We start from the raw sequence: 12,505 nt of genomic DNA on the forward strand, positions 1-12,505 counted from the left end.
AAGAAATTTTTCCTAATGTCCAATTTAAACCTCCCTTGGCGCAACTTGAGGCCATTTCCTCTCGTCCCATCGCTGTTACTTGGGAGAAGAGACCAACCCCCACCTCGCTACAACCTCCCTTCAGGTAGTTGTAGAGTGTGATGAGGTCTCCCCTCAGCCTCCTCTTCTCCAGGCTGAACACCCCCAGTTCCCTCAGCCGCTCCCCATCAGACTTGTGCTCCAGGCCCTTCACCAGCTTCGTTGCCCTTCTCTGGACATGCTCCAGCACCTCCCTGTCCTTCTTGTGGTGAGGGGCCCAAAACTGAACACAGTATTCGAGGTGCGGCCTCACCAGTGCCCAGTACAGGGGCACGGTCACCTCCCTGCTCCTGCTGGCCACACTAGTTCTGATACAGTGTATGTGTATGGCACATAGATAAGCTTTTCCATTTCCATTCTTTATTATTAAAAGCTATAATGATGAGATGTCATTAATGCATAGTCATGAAAACCTGCCTGGAAACTTGTTTTTTGATGATATACTTGGTATAATGGCCAAATATTTCAGTATTAGTTCATATTGCACGTGGCCATTCTTAGCCTGGCTGAAAGGCTGTAGAAAACTTTTCTATTTGTCGGGTCTGCCATGAAGTCAATGGGAGTTTTGCTATCGACTTGGAAGGGAGCAGGATGAATCAAGAGTTTTATATTGCATTTTCAGATTCTTTTTATTTTAATTGACATCTTGTTTCCCATAAGAAGGTTGTGGTGTGTCTAGAGACTTACTTTGCTAGAATACCAGCTCTGCATAATTTTCCAATTTCACTGTGTGTTTTCCATTTCTGCAGTCATTAGGCTGTGGGCTGTGGTTTTAATCTTGTGTAGGAGATTTTATTTTTTCTGACACAGAAGTGAAAGAGACCTTCGGAATATGCTTGCATGCGTGTTCTTGAAAAGGCATCAGTTCGGCTTTCCAGGTTTCTTTGCCCAATGCTCAGTCATAGCGTTGCCCTCAGCAGCAGGGCATGAGGTTTCTCTTCCGGTGGGCCACTGACACACAATTTGGACAACAGCTTCTTGTTCACGGCATTCCTGTGCCGCACTTAGGCATGTGCTGGGATATTAGTTAGGGTTCTTTGTCCGAAAGAAGGAATATCTAGCTCAAATACCTTCAGAGGCCTCTGAATGCAGCTGCTATTGAATGGGCATTGTGCACAGAGCAATTATCTCCGGGGAAGCTGTGCGCGGAGGTGCCTCTTCTCAATGGTCTCATGGGCCAGGAGAGAGGACTTTCCTTCCTGCTGCTGAGTCCCAGCTCCCAGAGTGATTTCTTTGTGACCCGAGGAGTGAGGTGGGGGGAAAAACTGGGACTAGAGGGTGTCCAATATGTGCTGCTGAAAGCTGGCTGGGATGGCAAGAGCACCTTCCCAGAGGACCTCACCTCCAAAGGGCCCCCAGCAGCCCCCCGCCGTGGGGGACTGAAAAATACAGGCTACGCAAGTAGGACAGCCACGCAAGTAGGACACTTCTGATTCCGTCTTATGAAAACCTTGAGCTACGTTTTCCTTTCTTCATGTAATTTCTCTCTCTTATGATACATAGCTCACAGATAATTTGCAAGGAATGTCCTGTTGTTGCAAAGGTGTTTCCAAAGCAGAAACGCATTCTTGGTCAGTGCTCCCTTAGCCCAACGGTTAGGTAATGTATTACTGAAACACGGGGTGGGTTTAATTTGCTGATAAAATGGAATATATCCTAATACTGGTGAGTGAATTTTTTCCTGGTAGAAGAAGAAATAATTGAATGTTGCTACATTTGCTGTTTTACAAATATGAAGGTTTTTCTCAATTATCTATAAAGAACCATGCCCGAATGATAATACCATTGTCACCTCTCATTTATTTTCCTGATAGCATCTGAAACTGAAGTCCTTGCCATGCCGGGCTGCTGAGGATCCTTGTACACCTACTGCAGGATCAGAGGAGATAAATCCAGAGACCTGCCAAAGCTCCAGCACTTGTGATCAGGCTCTGCAGACCCCAATCCCCCCCGAGCAGCAATCCCACAGGTATTGTGGTGAGAGTCCCCGCGGCAGATGCTGAACACGATGTTAACGTGGTGGTTGTGCTAGTTTGGATGGGTGGTGAGTTGAGCCTGGCCGGTTTCTGCTCCTTTTGCCCAATTTGTACCATATCTGCATTCTCTGCCCGACTGCAATTGTGTTTTGGTCGTGGACTGAATGCGCGAGCACCCCCGTGTAAGGCACTTTTTACTGAGATCTGTCTCAAAGCGGTGCATAAGATACTAACTGCTCGGTCCTAGAATGAGGTGATAAGGTTTATTTGCCCATTTATTTTGGGCAAATGTTGTATCTGTTTTTCATTCCTAGCCTCATCCGTCTGCCTCCTTCATCTCAAAGCATCCTATATTTGACCAGTCCTGAGTCTGAATGAAGCACCTCGATAATTACTGTGCACGGTCCGCTCTTTGGGCAGCTCTGTGTCTCTCTGCTTTGCTCAGGGCGAGCACGGTCCCGTGGCCAGCCCGGAGGAGAGGGAAGCCACGCACCTCGGCATCGGGGCTGGTGCTGCAGTCCCCGGGCTGGTCCGGTCCCAGGCACTCACAGTCTTTCTGCCTTAGCTGCAAAATGGGAATAATTGTAGATCTGGGGGCTGGGCTTTGATGTTCCTTAGTGACTACATACGTTAATATTACTTTGGGGAGTTAGACATAATAATATTTTCGACGTCAGCAGCATCCAAAAGTGAAAAGCAAGTTCTTTTGCAATTGAAAAATCCATGTCCTTCTTATTGCATTTTGTGTCTTGATCTCAGGTACCCATCTCATCAGGCAAATGAAGGATTATGAAGGTGTTATTAAAGCCACAAAGATAGGGATATATCTTTACGCATTTAGAGATACAGTGCAGTAATTGCATACCATAGTCTATTAAAACTGTTAGAAGATGTATGATTTTACATGAGAAAATGTAATTCCACTGCCTTTATTTCAACCATAAATTGCTCTTGCTGAAATTAACCTCCAGAGCAAAATAAGAACCATTCTGGGTCTAGCTATAAAACTGTAACATTATTGTAGTCAAAACTGGATGAAACTCTGTTCTTGGCTACGCTGCACTCAACCAAAGCAATACTTAAAAATCCTATTTGAAAAAGAAAGGAAAAACAATAATAATAAAGAAACCCAATTCGAAAAAACCCAAACCCCCAAACCCCTCAGTTCAGTTTAATTTTGAGGACTGTGTACGTGAGTGATGAGAAATAGGGTCTTCTCCAGCCACATTGTTCTAAAAAACTGGGAGGTTCCTGGAAATGCATGCACCACAGGGCACTGCGGTGCTAGCCTTTTGTTTCAGTCTTGGCTTGCCTTCTCTCCCCTCTTACGAACAGCAATCTAATTTTTGTCTTCATGGTTGCTCTCAAAGTCCAAGCTAAATGAAGACCACCTTGCTTTCGGAGTAAGCTAGGTATGGAGAGCCATGAACATCACACGCCGTCCTCTCCATCGTCAGCTGTGTGCTGCGGTGAAATGGGTGGTGGGGGATATTTCCTAACCGGGTCGCCGGTTGTGCGGGGTTACTTCTCCTCTAACCTGTCAAATTACGTGAATTCCAAACCCTTCGTGAAGGTCATGTAGCAACTTGTAACACATCTTCAACGGGAAGAGATGGGTTATTTGTAGGAGAGTCCTATTCCCCGTAATTATAATTATATATAATTATGCAATAATTTTATACATATATATAAACTGAAGCTGGAGTATGATTCTATCACAGCTAGGCTGACAATTGCAGATAATCGTATCTAGGCTGTTAATTGTAGATAGTTGTAGATAGTTGCTACATAAAAAGAACGGCAAAATGTGTGGAATGAGATTTCTGGATGCTTCAGTAAATAAAACTAGTTTTTATACTATTTACTGCTCTCAGAACATACATAGGATTGATCATGGATCATTTTCTTGCTCCTGGATAATATTTTCAGAAGATCCGGGATCAGATATCTCGCCAAAATAGCCTCACTGACAGAAGCGTTGCTTCTGATTTATGTTGGGAACCGATGGCTCCATAAAATGGGAAAGCAAAGACTTGAAACTTGCCTGGTGTTTTTTTGGCTGTTGGCGCTTATTCATTGAGGAATCCCCTGAAATACGTAACCGTAAGCATGTGCTGAAGTTTCATTGATTTGAAAGCTGAAGTCATAGTTAAATGTTATTTCTGAGTCAAAGTGCTTTCCTGAACCCGCAGCCAGCGCGCTGAAACCCGTAAGATCCTGGGTTGCATCTCTTGGCTCTTCTCTCTTCCAGCCACCGCCGGGGTCCGTGCCGTTCCCCCGTGACCCTGCCGTGCACTCCAGCATCGCTGCTCTTCACGGCAGGTTTCTGGACGTTGGCAGCTTTGTGTCCTTAGGTGGCCAGCGGGACTGGGGACCCCCAAATTTGGGTGTTTTTTGCAGGCTCCACGGCAGGGTACAGCCTTTTCCAGGAAAGGGATGGAGCTGGTGGTGACCGCTGGATGGGTGCCGTAGCTCCATAAAAACCACACAGGTATTTTGAACAGTTACGTTTTGGACAGGTAACTTCTCATGCTGAAATGGGAGGATTGTTTGAAGAGCATCCTAGAGCATGGGGGGAAATGAAGGGGTTTTTTTAATCAATGTATGCCTGAGATAAGACAAGAGTTATGGTTTTTTATCCCGAATTTTTTTCAGCGGCTTTTTCAGTTGGATCTAGGAACTGATTTTTTTCCCCATCATCAACTGGCTGTGTTTACGCAAGGTTAACTGCAAAGCTTTCTATTAAGGGAACGTCAGCACCCACCTCAGCATTGTCACTCTAAGGGATTGCCACGCTTAGCTCGCAGTGCTTTACAGAAAATAAAAGATGTGGGCAGGATCCAGGAACCCTTACCCACAGAAACAGCGTTGGTGATGTGGGTAAAACTCTCCATCAACCCTGTGGGTTTTGTTTTGAAGTGTTATGACATTAAGAGAAATTAAAAGCTTCTGTGAGGATCTTCACGGGTCTGGATGGTGCTGCGGTGGAGGGGTGGGTGCCGAGGGCTGGGGCACCGCGTCGGTCCCCTGGTCCCTCCATCAGAGCACGGAGCAGTGGTGCCTCTCCTGCCCATCACCCCGGGATCGCAGGACCCCCATGGGATCCTCCTTTGCCTCCTTGTCTTCTCTGCCCCCCCAGCCCTGAAAACACCCGGGTGAGTAATGTGACTGGTGCCAGTGGCGCCTGTGGTTTCATGTGCGGGGAGGGAGCGCTGGCCGCTGCTGAGCGCAGCACTTTCGACGGTCCCTCTTTTGCTCTCGCTTTCTGTTTCCACCCACTGCAGCATTTCTCATCTCCAGGTGCTTTTTTATTATTCTTTCATCCGTCCCTTTTCCCTCCTGCCTGGGGGTGCAAAAGCTCTCGGGGGTTCAGATGCTGTGGCTCTGACCCGATGGGCAGGCAGGAGGATGGCTGTGATGGGAGAAAGGGGTGACTGTGGTTTTGCTTTCTTCTTGCTGGTTTTGTATTTGCCATTTCACCTGGCAGTGGTGATGCACCCGGGAAAAAACCGGGAGCGTTGGTGTTGGTTGACCAGGAGATGCATCAGCGCAGCATTTTTTTTGCATTTCTTTGATGCAACGTGATTGTCTGAACCACATTAGTGATGGATTCAACCCTTCACCCCATCCTGAAGAAGCATTCATGCTTTCAGTGCTGAGCCAGCTGATGATTCAATACCCGAGAATACTTACTGAGAGGCACAAGTCAGAGTCTCGAGTGCGTGGGGATACCCAGAGAGCTGCTGGCATGACTCACGGTTAGAGCGTTCCCCGATGAAAGAGGGAACCGAGCTCCAGTCCCAAGAACACGTATTTGGTAGGGGTTATTCGAGCACCCGGCCCCCTGGGGAATCCTCTGCCCAGGATTTTGCGCCGGGGCGAAGCAGTCTGCGATGTGCTGTACGGGCGGGAGGGAGCATCGCTGGCTCCCCACGCCGCTCCTCCTCCGGGTCGAGCGCTCCCCTGGCAGATAGTTTCTATACAGGGACATATTTGATTTTTTTTTTATACCTTGGTGAGCATTAAAAAAAAAAAAAAATGCAGTCTCAGTGAAATGAAGCCCTCACCAAAAGGAGATTATAGCCCCTCGGCTTTGTGGGAAAGGTGGGAAAGTGACCAGTCCTTTCCGCTAAAGCAATTATTAGAAGAAAATAATGTCTCTCCATGGGCAAAACCCATCACTTGGGGCATCACAGGGCAGTATTTTATCTGCCAGGTGCAGGCAGCATGTGCTGGAGGGATGGGCAGGGACATCCCGGACCCTGCAATGGTCACTAGGAGGGACCGGAGCAGCCGATGTGCTTGCAGGAGTGAGGATTACATGTGTGAGTAGAGTGTGAGTAAAGTACGGATTACACGTGTGAGCAAGTGCCATTTGACTTCCAGCTTTCAGCTGGAAATATTTGCAACCACAAATATTTGCTTGCTACCACAACTATTTGCTTGCTACCTCAAACTTGCTTGCTCCATTTGCGGAATCCGTGGGGATGACCACCTCGTGGGCAAAGCAGCCTTTGGCTCTCAAAATCGTCGCGAATGAGAACATTAAAGATATTTGCAGCAGCTGCTCCAATTTCAAATTATAGCTTGCCTCATCCTCAGAAACGAAAGGGGAAGGATTGCAAAAGCGGGTGAGTCAGGGGTTCAAAGGCATCGGGTGGCAGCTCCTCAGGTGCGCAGGGAAGTTTTGCCCTGCCCGTATGGAAAGACTGGGAAGCATTAGAGAGGTTTGAATCCTAACAAATGCCGTGTGAAAGCCATCACCGAAAAAGCTTTTTTATTTAACTGCCACCAGTTGGGATGCGCACCTCTCCCAGCACAGCTTTAATCCGCCGTGGGTCTGGGGTCACCCGGGCTGGTGAGTGAAGCCCTGCAGGGCCTGGGCACTGGTTTCCTTTAGCTGGCTTCCACTGGGTGTGAATGAGGGGCTCTGCGGGGGGTTACTGGCTCACTTCACATCTGGCTGCATGCTTCAGCATCGGCAAAGGAAAGCTGACGGGACCGAGTCCAGCGTCTGCCTTTGCACGCTCGGACCCCCTGGCAGCGTACGTGCTGCCTGTGAGGCTGGGCTGCGGCCACGGCTCCGCTGACTGCACGTGGTCAATGGGCAAAAATATGGGTCACACCAGAGACTTCAGAGATGCAATTTGTGAAATTATTTTTTAACGTAGCTGTAACAAAATTTTGTTTTAATTTTACAATGATCAAAATGGAAATTTCTGGATCTGGTTTGATTAGAGCATGAAAGAAACATCACATTCAAACTGTGTGAAGCTGTATAATTATATGTAAGCTATTTCCAGTTCTTTTCCCGAAGCCCGCGTGATTGCTCGGAGGAGCAGACTCCCCGTCGGGGAGTAGCTCATGGCTACGTCCAGCTGCTGGCCCCGCAAGGGCTTTGCAGGAGACCCAACCCGTTTCCAAGTGGGCTGCGCTAAGCTGCAGGCTGCTGGCGTGATGGGGGGCTGAAAGGCACCCCAAATGATTGCACAACCTCGAGTCACGTCTTCCAACCCAAAACACCTGCTGCAGGCTCTTGACCTGCGCACGGACCTGGGGGCCGGTGTCCCTTTTCTCCCCAGACCTCATGTTCCAAGGCAGCGGGAAGGTGCAGGACGAGGGGTCCGACGCAGTGGTGTGGATCCCTTCCCCGCTCCCAAAAATAGATCTCTGGGTGGTTTTGGAGCTGCAGAGCCCCTTGTCAGCTCTTATTCTTGCTTTGGGGGGGTCGGTCCTTTGCAGCCGTGGGTGCTGGTTACTCCGGCAAAACTCCCTGAGCGTCCGCTGGGAGTTTTCCAAACGAGCTCCTGCCCAGGGGTCCCTACCTCCGGGGTGGGCCGAGGCCAACACCTGGGAAAATTCCCCCTCCCCCGGCGCTGCCGGCAGTTTCGCTGCCGGGCAGTGGAGGAGTGCGGAGCCGGCTGCCTGGAAACGGCTGCTGCCCGCAGGCTGTCGGCTCGGGAGATCCACGTGAAACCCTGCAATTCCCTTTTTTCATACAGCTGTAGCTATTTCACTTTTCTTTTGAAGGCATGTTTCTTCCCCAACCGTGCTGCCGTTAGGAAGCGGAGGGGTAGGTGGGTACGGCAACGACCAGCGTGGTGGCCAGGCTCTGCTGCCAGTCTTTCATGGCAATCGCTCCATCAGCAACAGAGCCGGCATCCCAATTTGGCATCAAACACTAAAAGCCGTGAACTAGAAGAGGCTGTGATGGGTCAGAGCCTTTTGCACCACCGAGAACTGGGATCATTTATTTTGCATAGATCCTTTTTTCCCCCCACAGTCAAGAGACTTGAAAAGTTTTAAATAATATTTTACCGCTAAGAAGGAGCTGGCGGTTGATACAAGTGAAGAGGGAAGGTCTAATCCTACCGAGTGTGTCCAGGGAAAGCTGCTTTAGCACAAGGCTTGGTGCTTGCTGGCAAAGCACCCCGTGGCTTTGCTGCCGGTGGCCCTGCCCGGTGCAGGATGTCCCCGGTCACCTCTGGGGCAGCGGGCGGAGGACAAAGCATCCCGCGCACATGGGTTTCGCTTTGCTTTACAATAAGAAGGAAGAGAAACTCCCCGGGAGCGGGCGTAGGCTTCTGCAGGGAAGCGAGTGCGGACCGTAAGCCCCGATGGCTTTTTCTTGGGGATGCCCTCTGCAAAGCTGAGCCTCCCTCGGGGCTGTGCCAGGACGGGTTTGCTCTAAAGAGGTAAAAACCTGCTCCTTCGTGCTAATCGCCTTCCCCGGCAGCGGTGCAAAGCAGCGGGGAACGTCCTCAAGCGGGCTGGGAGCAGGGACCTTGCAGGCAGCACGGGGTTGTGTCCCACCACCCCAACCCTTCTCGTCTGACTCCGCACATGACTTAATTCTCGTAAGTTCGTTAGTGCTTGTCCTTTGAAGGATGAAATCAGAAAAGTAAAAGGCTGTGTGTGTGCTCCGTGGTTTTACGAGCGCACAGTCGGTGGCGGTACCCGCGTCCCGGTGAGGTGATGTGCGGCATGGCCCGTGCGCAGGGAGCTGCTGGTGGGGTCACAAAAAAAGGGAGGAAAAGATAAAAGGGGAACCCAAGCCGCAAAGTTTGTTTGAGAGGAAGCATCTGGCTCATAAAGCTCATGAAGTCTCCGTTCCCAATGTCAGTGGGATGTTATCTCAGACATCAGAATGATTTTTTTTTTCTTTTTTTCTTTTTTAACGCAACTTTTCATACTTTTCAAGCACAGGTGAGTTTAGGACCAAGAGACAAACTTAAAAAATGAAGAAAAGGAAAAGCAAGCAGAATTTCCCCTGGGTGGCTGGGATTAGCTGAGGAAAGGGGTGTTGGAGGGCAGCACGACAGGGGCAGGACACAGCACCCCGAGGAGCAGGGCCTTTCCTGCCCAGCCGTTCAGGCAGCATGCAAAAAAAAAAAAAAAAAAAAAGTTGCAACAGCTAAAAAAAAAAACAGGCTCCAAAATTGTTTCCGAGCTACAGAGAGTTCTGTGCCTGTCCCTTGCCCTGGTAGCCGGTAAGGCACGGCAGTGCCCGGCTCTCCGCTGGGTGAGGACCCGCCGTGGGTGATGTGTGAGCCTGGCAGCACCCCGCGGTTTCGGCAGCCCTGCCCAGACCCCGGCGGTGCACCCTGCCCGTGGAGCTACAGATTTCACACACATGGTGAAATCCTGCTCCCCCGGCCCCAGCCGGCGATGCCAGCCAGGGGAGACAACGCACATTTGCAGCCATTTATCACAGCTCTGCAGCCGCCTTTTATTCCCCCCCCCCATGCTATGGATTATATACGTGTTTGCTGGAGGCCCACTGGTCTCTGGAGGCAGCATCACGGCAGGAGCAGCTAACGCTGGCGGACATTTGCCTGCCCCAGCCCGTCCAACATACCCCTGCGCTTTCCTTCGCCTTTTTAGCCATGTGAATGTTTTCTCCAAATGAACAATTATTTTTTTCCCCCACAATCATGGGCGAGGGGCACCGGGCATGGGGCTGCTTCAGGCACCCGACGGTGGGACACCGAATCCCGGTCCCCGGGGTGGAGCAGCGGCCGCTGTCATAACAGAAGCTGCTTATTACTGTCCCTGCTGAGCTCACCCCCCCCAAAGCAACCTTCTGACCGAGCCCTTTGAGTCTCCTTCGGGGAATTCGGCTCCAGGGTTGCAGTATTGATACTGGGAGTCCCAAGTGGAACCGCGTAAATGCCCCCTTCATGGAAGAAAAACCTCAACAAGAAAAAAGAAAAAAAAAAAAACAAGGCAGAACAAAAGCCCCAAATTTTCCCCAAGGATGGGGCTCCCAAAAATCCCGTGCTGTGAGGAGCAGCTATTCCCCGTGGATATACAGAATTAGCTACAGCCAAGTGCAGTGGTGCATGGAGGGAGGCTGGGCGATGCGGGGGGCTTGCGGGACCCCCAGCCCCATGGCCCCGGGCGCGTGCAGGGCGGGTAGGTGTTTTTGCTGCCTGCATCAGGTATTTTTGGTGACTTCTAGGCTCGGGAGGTACTTTTCCCATTGCACACCAAGCTGCGGGCAGCCTGCTGAAGGAAAACACTGCAAAGTTCGGCATCCCATGCGAGATGGTTTATGTTTGGTGGGGACAAGGGGAGGGGGAACCAAAAACCCACCCAGAGGGATACAGGAGACTCAGAAAGCGGGACCAATACCCAGAAAGAAATAGGTGACAAAATACATATTGCCTGTGACAGGGCAGCAGCTCAGAAACCACGCAACACCTTTCTCTTTTAAAAATGTCATTTAATCCATTAATTCCACAGCATTGCCATCATACACACCAGCACGACACCTCGGTACACGGGACGCAGAGCCAAGGAGATGCAGTTACCCAGAAACACGCTTTTTCTTAAAAAAAAACCCCAATCCCCTAAGGCTGTAAGGGGGAAAACCAGTGGTAGGTGACCGGAATAACTAGTTCTCTTCAGCAAGTTAAAGGCACTTAGCAGGAACGAAACTCCAGCCCGACCCGGCTGCCTCACCCCGGTGCCCCACAGGCTGGGCCCTGGACCCATGCCGGGGGTGGCTGCGGAGGGCATGGGGTTCCCCGCGAGCACCCGGGGGCTTTCTTGCTTTTTTTTTTCTGTTTTTTTTTTTAAAGCTGAGAGCAAACTTTTTGTACTTGGGGCTTTTGCTGTTCGTGCTTTAAATCCAGCGGTATCCTTGCCGATACCCGCACAGCCGCTTCTGATGGAGGCAGCAGCTCCGCGCCCTGCGGGGACCGTTTTGGCCTCAGAGCACGGCAAACATGGCATTTTATAGAGCAGAAATACAAAACCCAGCAGGTCTCCCCACGTGCAGGCAACAGCACCAAGCCAACCGAGAGCTACAGGGAAACTAACACCCCCAATATATTTATTTTTTTCTGCATAGATTCAAAAAAAGCAAAATAAGAGGAGTTTACATCGTCCCTGGTCTGCAGGCGAGGGCTCTCCAACCTAACCCCTCCCAGCACCTTTCCGCAGAAGCCGGGGCAGGCGCAGCTCCCTGCTCAGGGACGCTGCCCGGCAGGGACAGGGGACACAGCCCCCCCCCGGGGGCTGCGGGACAGCGACTGTCCACTGGAAACCCCGTGGAGCAACTCCTGGGAAAGGAAAAACAAGCCTAAGTTAAACCAAGCCCCCCCGCCCCAGCCCCACCAAACCCCGCCGAGGGCCGGCGCTGCCATAACCTGCACTTTCTGCAAAAAAAGGGGGGAAAAAAAGTCATTTTCTAAAATACATTCTTGGCAGGGGATGAAATTTTAACGCAGCTCATGCTTTTCTGAAAACACCCTGAATAAGTCATCAGCCAGACCCTTCGCTAAGATGAATTTGCCCCCGAGGAAAAAAGAATTAAAACGTAAAAAGCTGGTGCGTGCAAGGTGTGTCTGCTGCTGGCTACGGCCGGGCAGCCTTAGGAAGGGGGTGGCCGAGCTGTCCCAGCATTAAAGCAACTGACTGAGGGATGGGGACAGATGGGGACAGATGGGGACAGACCTGTGAGTCTCCCAGTGTCCCTCCTCCGGTGCGAGGACACATCCAGCACTCGGCTGACGCACACAGGTACTAACGGGGAGCCCAGCCCAAAGGCAGAGAGGTGAGTAATTACCATATATAATACATTTAATATGCTGCTTAGATTTTTAACATAGATTCTTTTTTTATTTCTGACATTGGTGAGTCATTTAAATATTGAGCCCAGACAATAAAATATAAAAAAACCCATCTACGGTATGTGCCGGCTGATTCTCACAGTAGTCACAATATTAGGGCCCAGTGAATGTTATTATAGAAGAATCTCTTAAGTCCATGTCATACATACATTATGAACTTACAAATAAATAACTCTACAAAAATCCTGTCTTCTCTCCGTAATTTCATGTGATCGGCAAAAAAAAAAAGGCTCTTTCTGGTGATGACAAATTAGGAACTGCACATTTAGTTCAAGGAATACATTACTGGTGCATCACCAAAGTCAACCACTAGGC

The sequence above is a fragment of the Calonectris borealis genome, chromosome 9, assembly GCF_964195595.1.
Source record: "Calonectris borealis chromosome 9, bCalBor7.hap1.2, whole genome shotgun sequence".
NCBI lineage: Eukaryota > Metazoa > Chordata > Aves > Procellariiformes > Procellariidae > Calonectris > Calonectris borealis.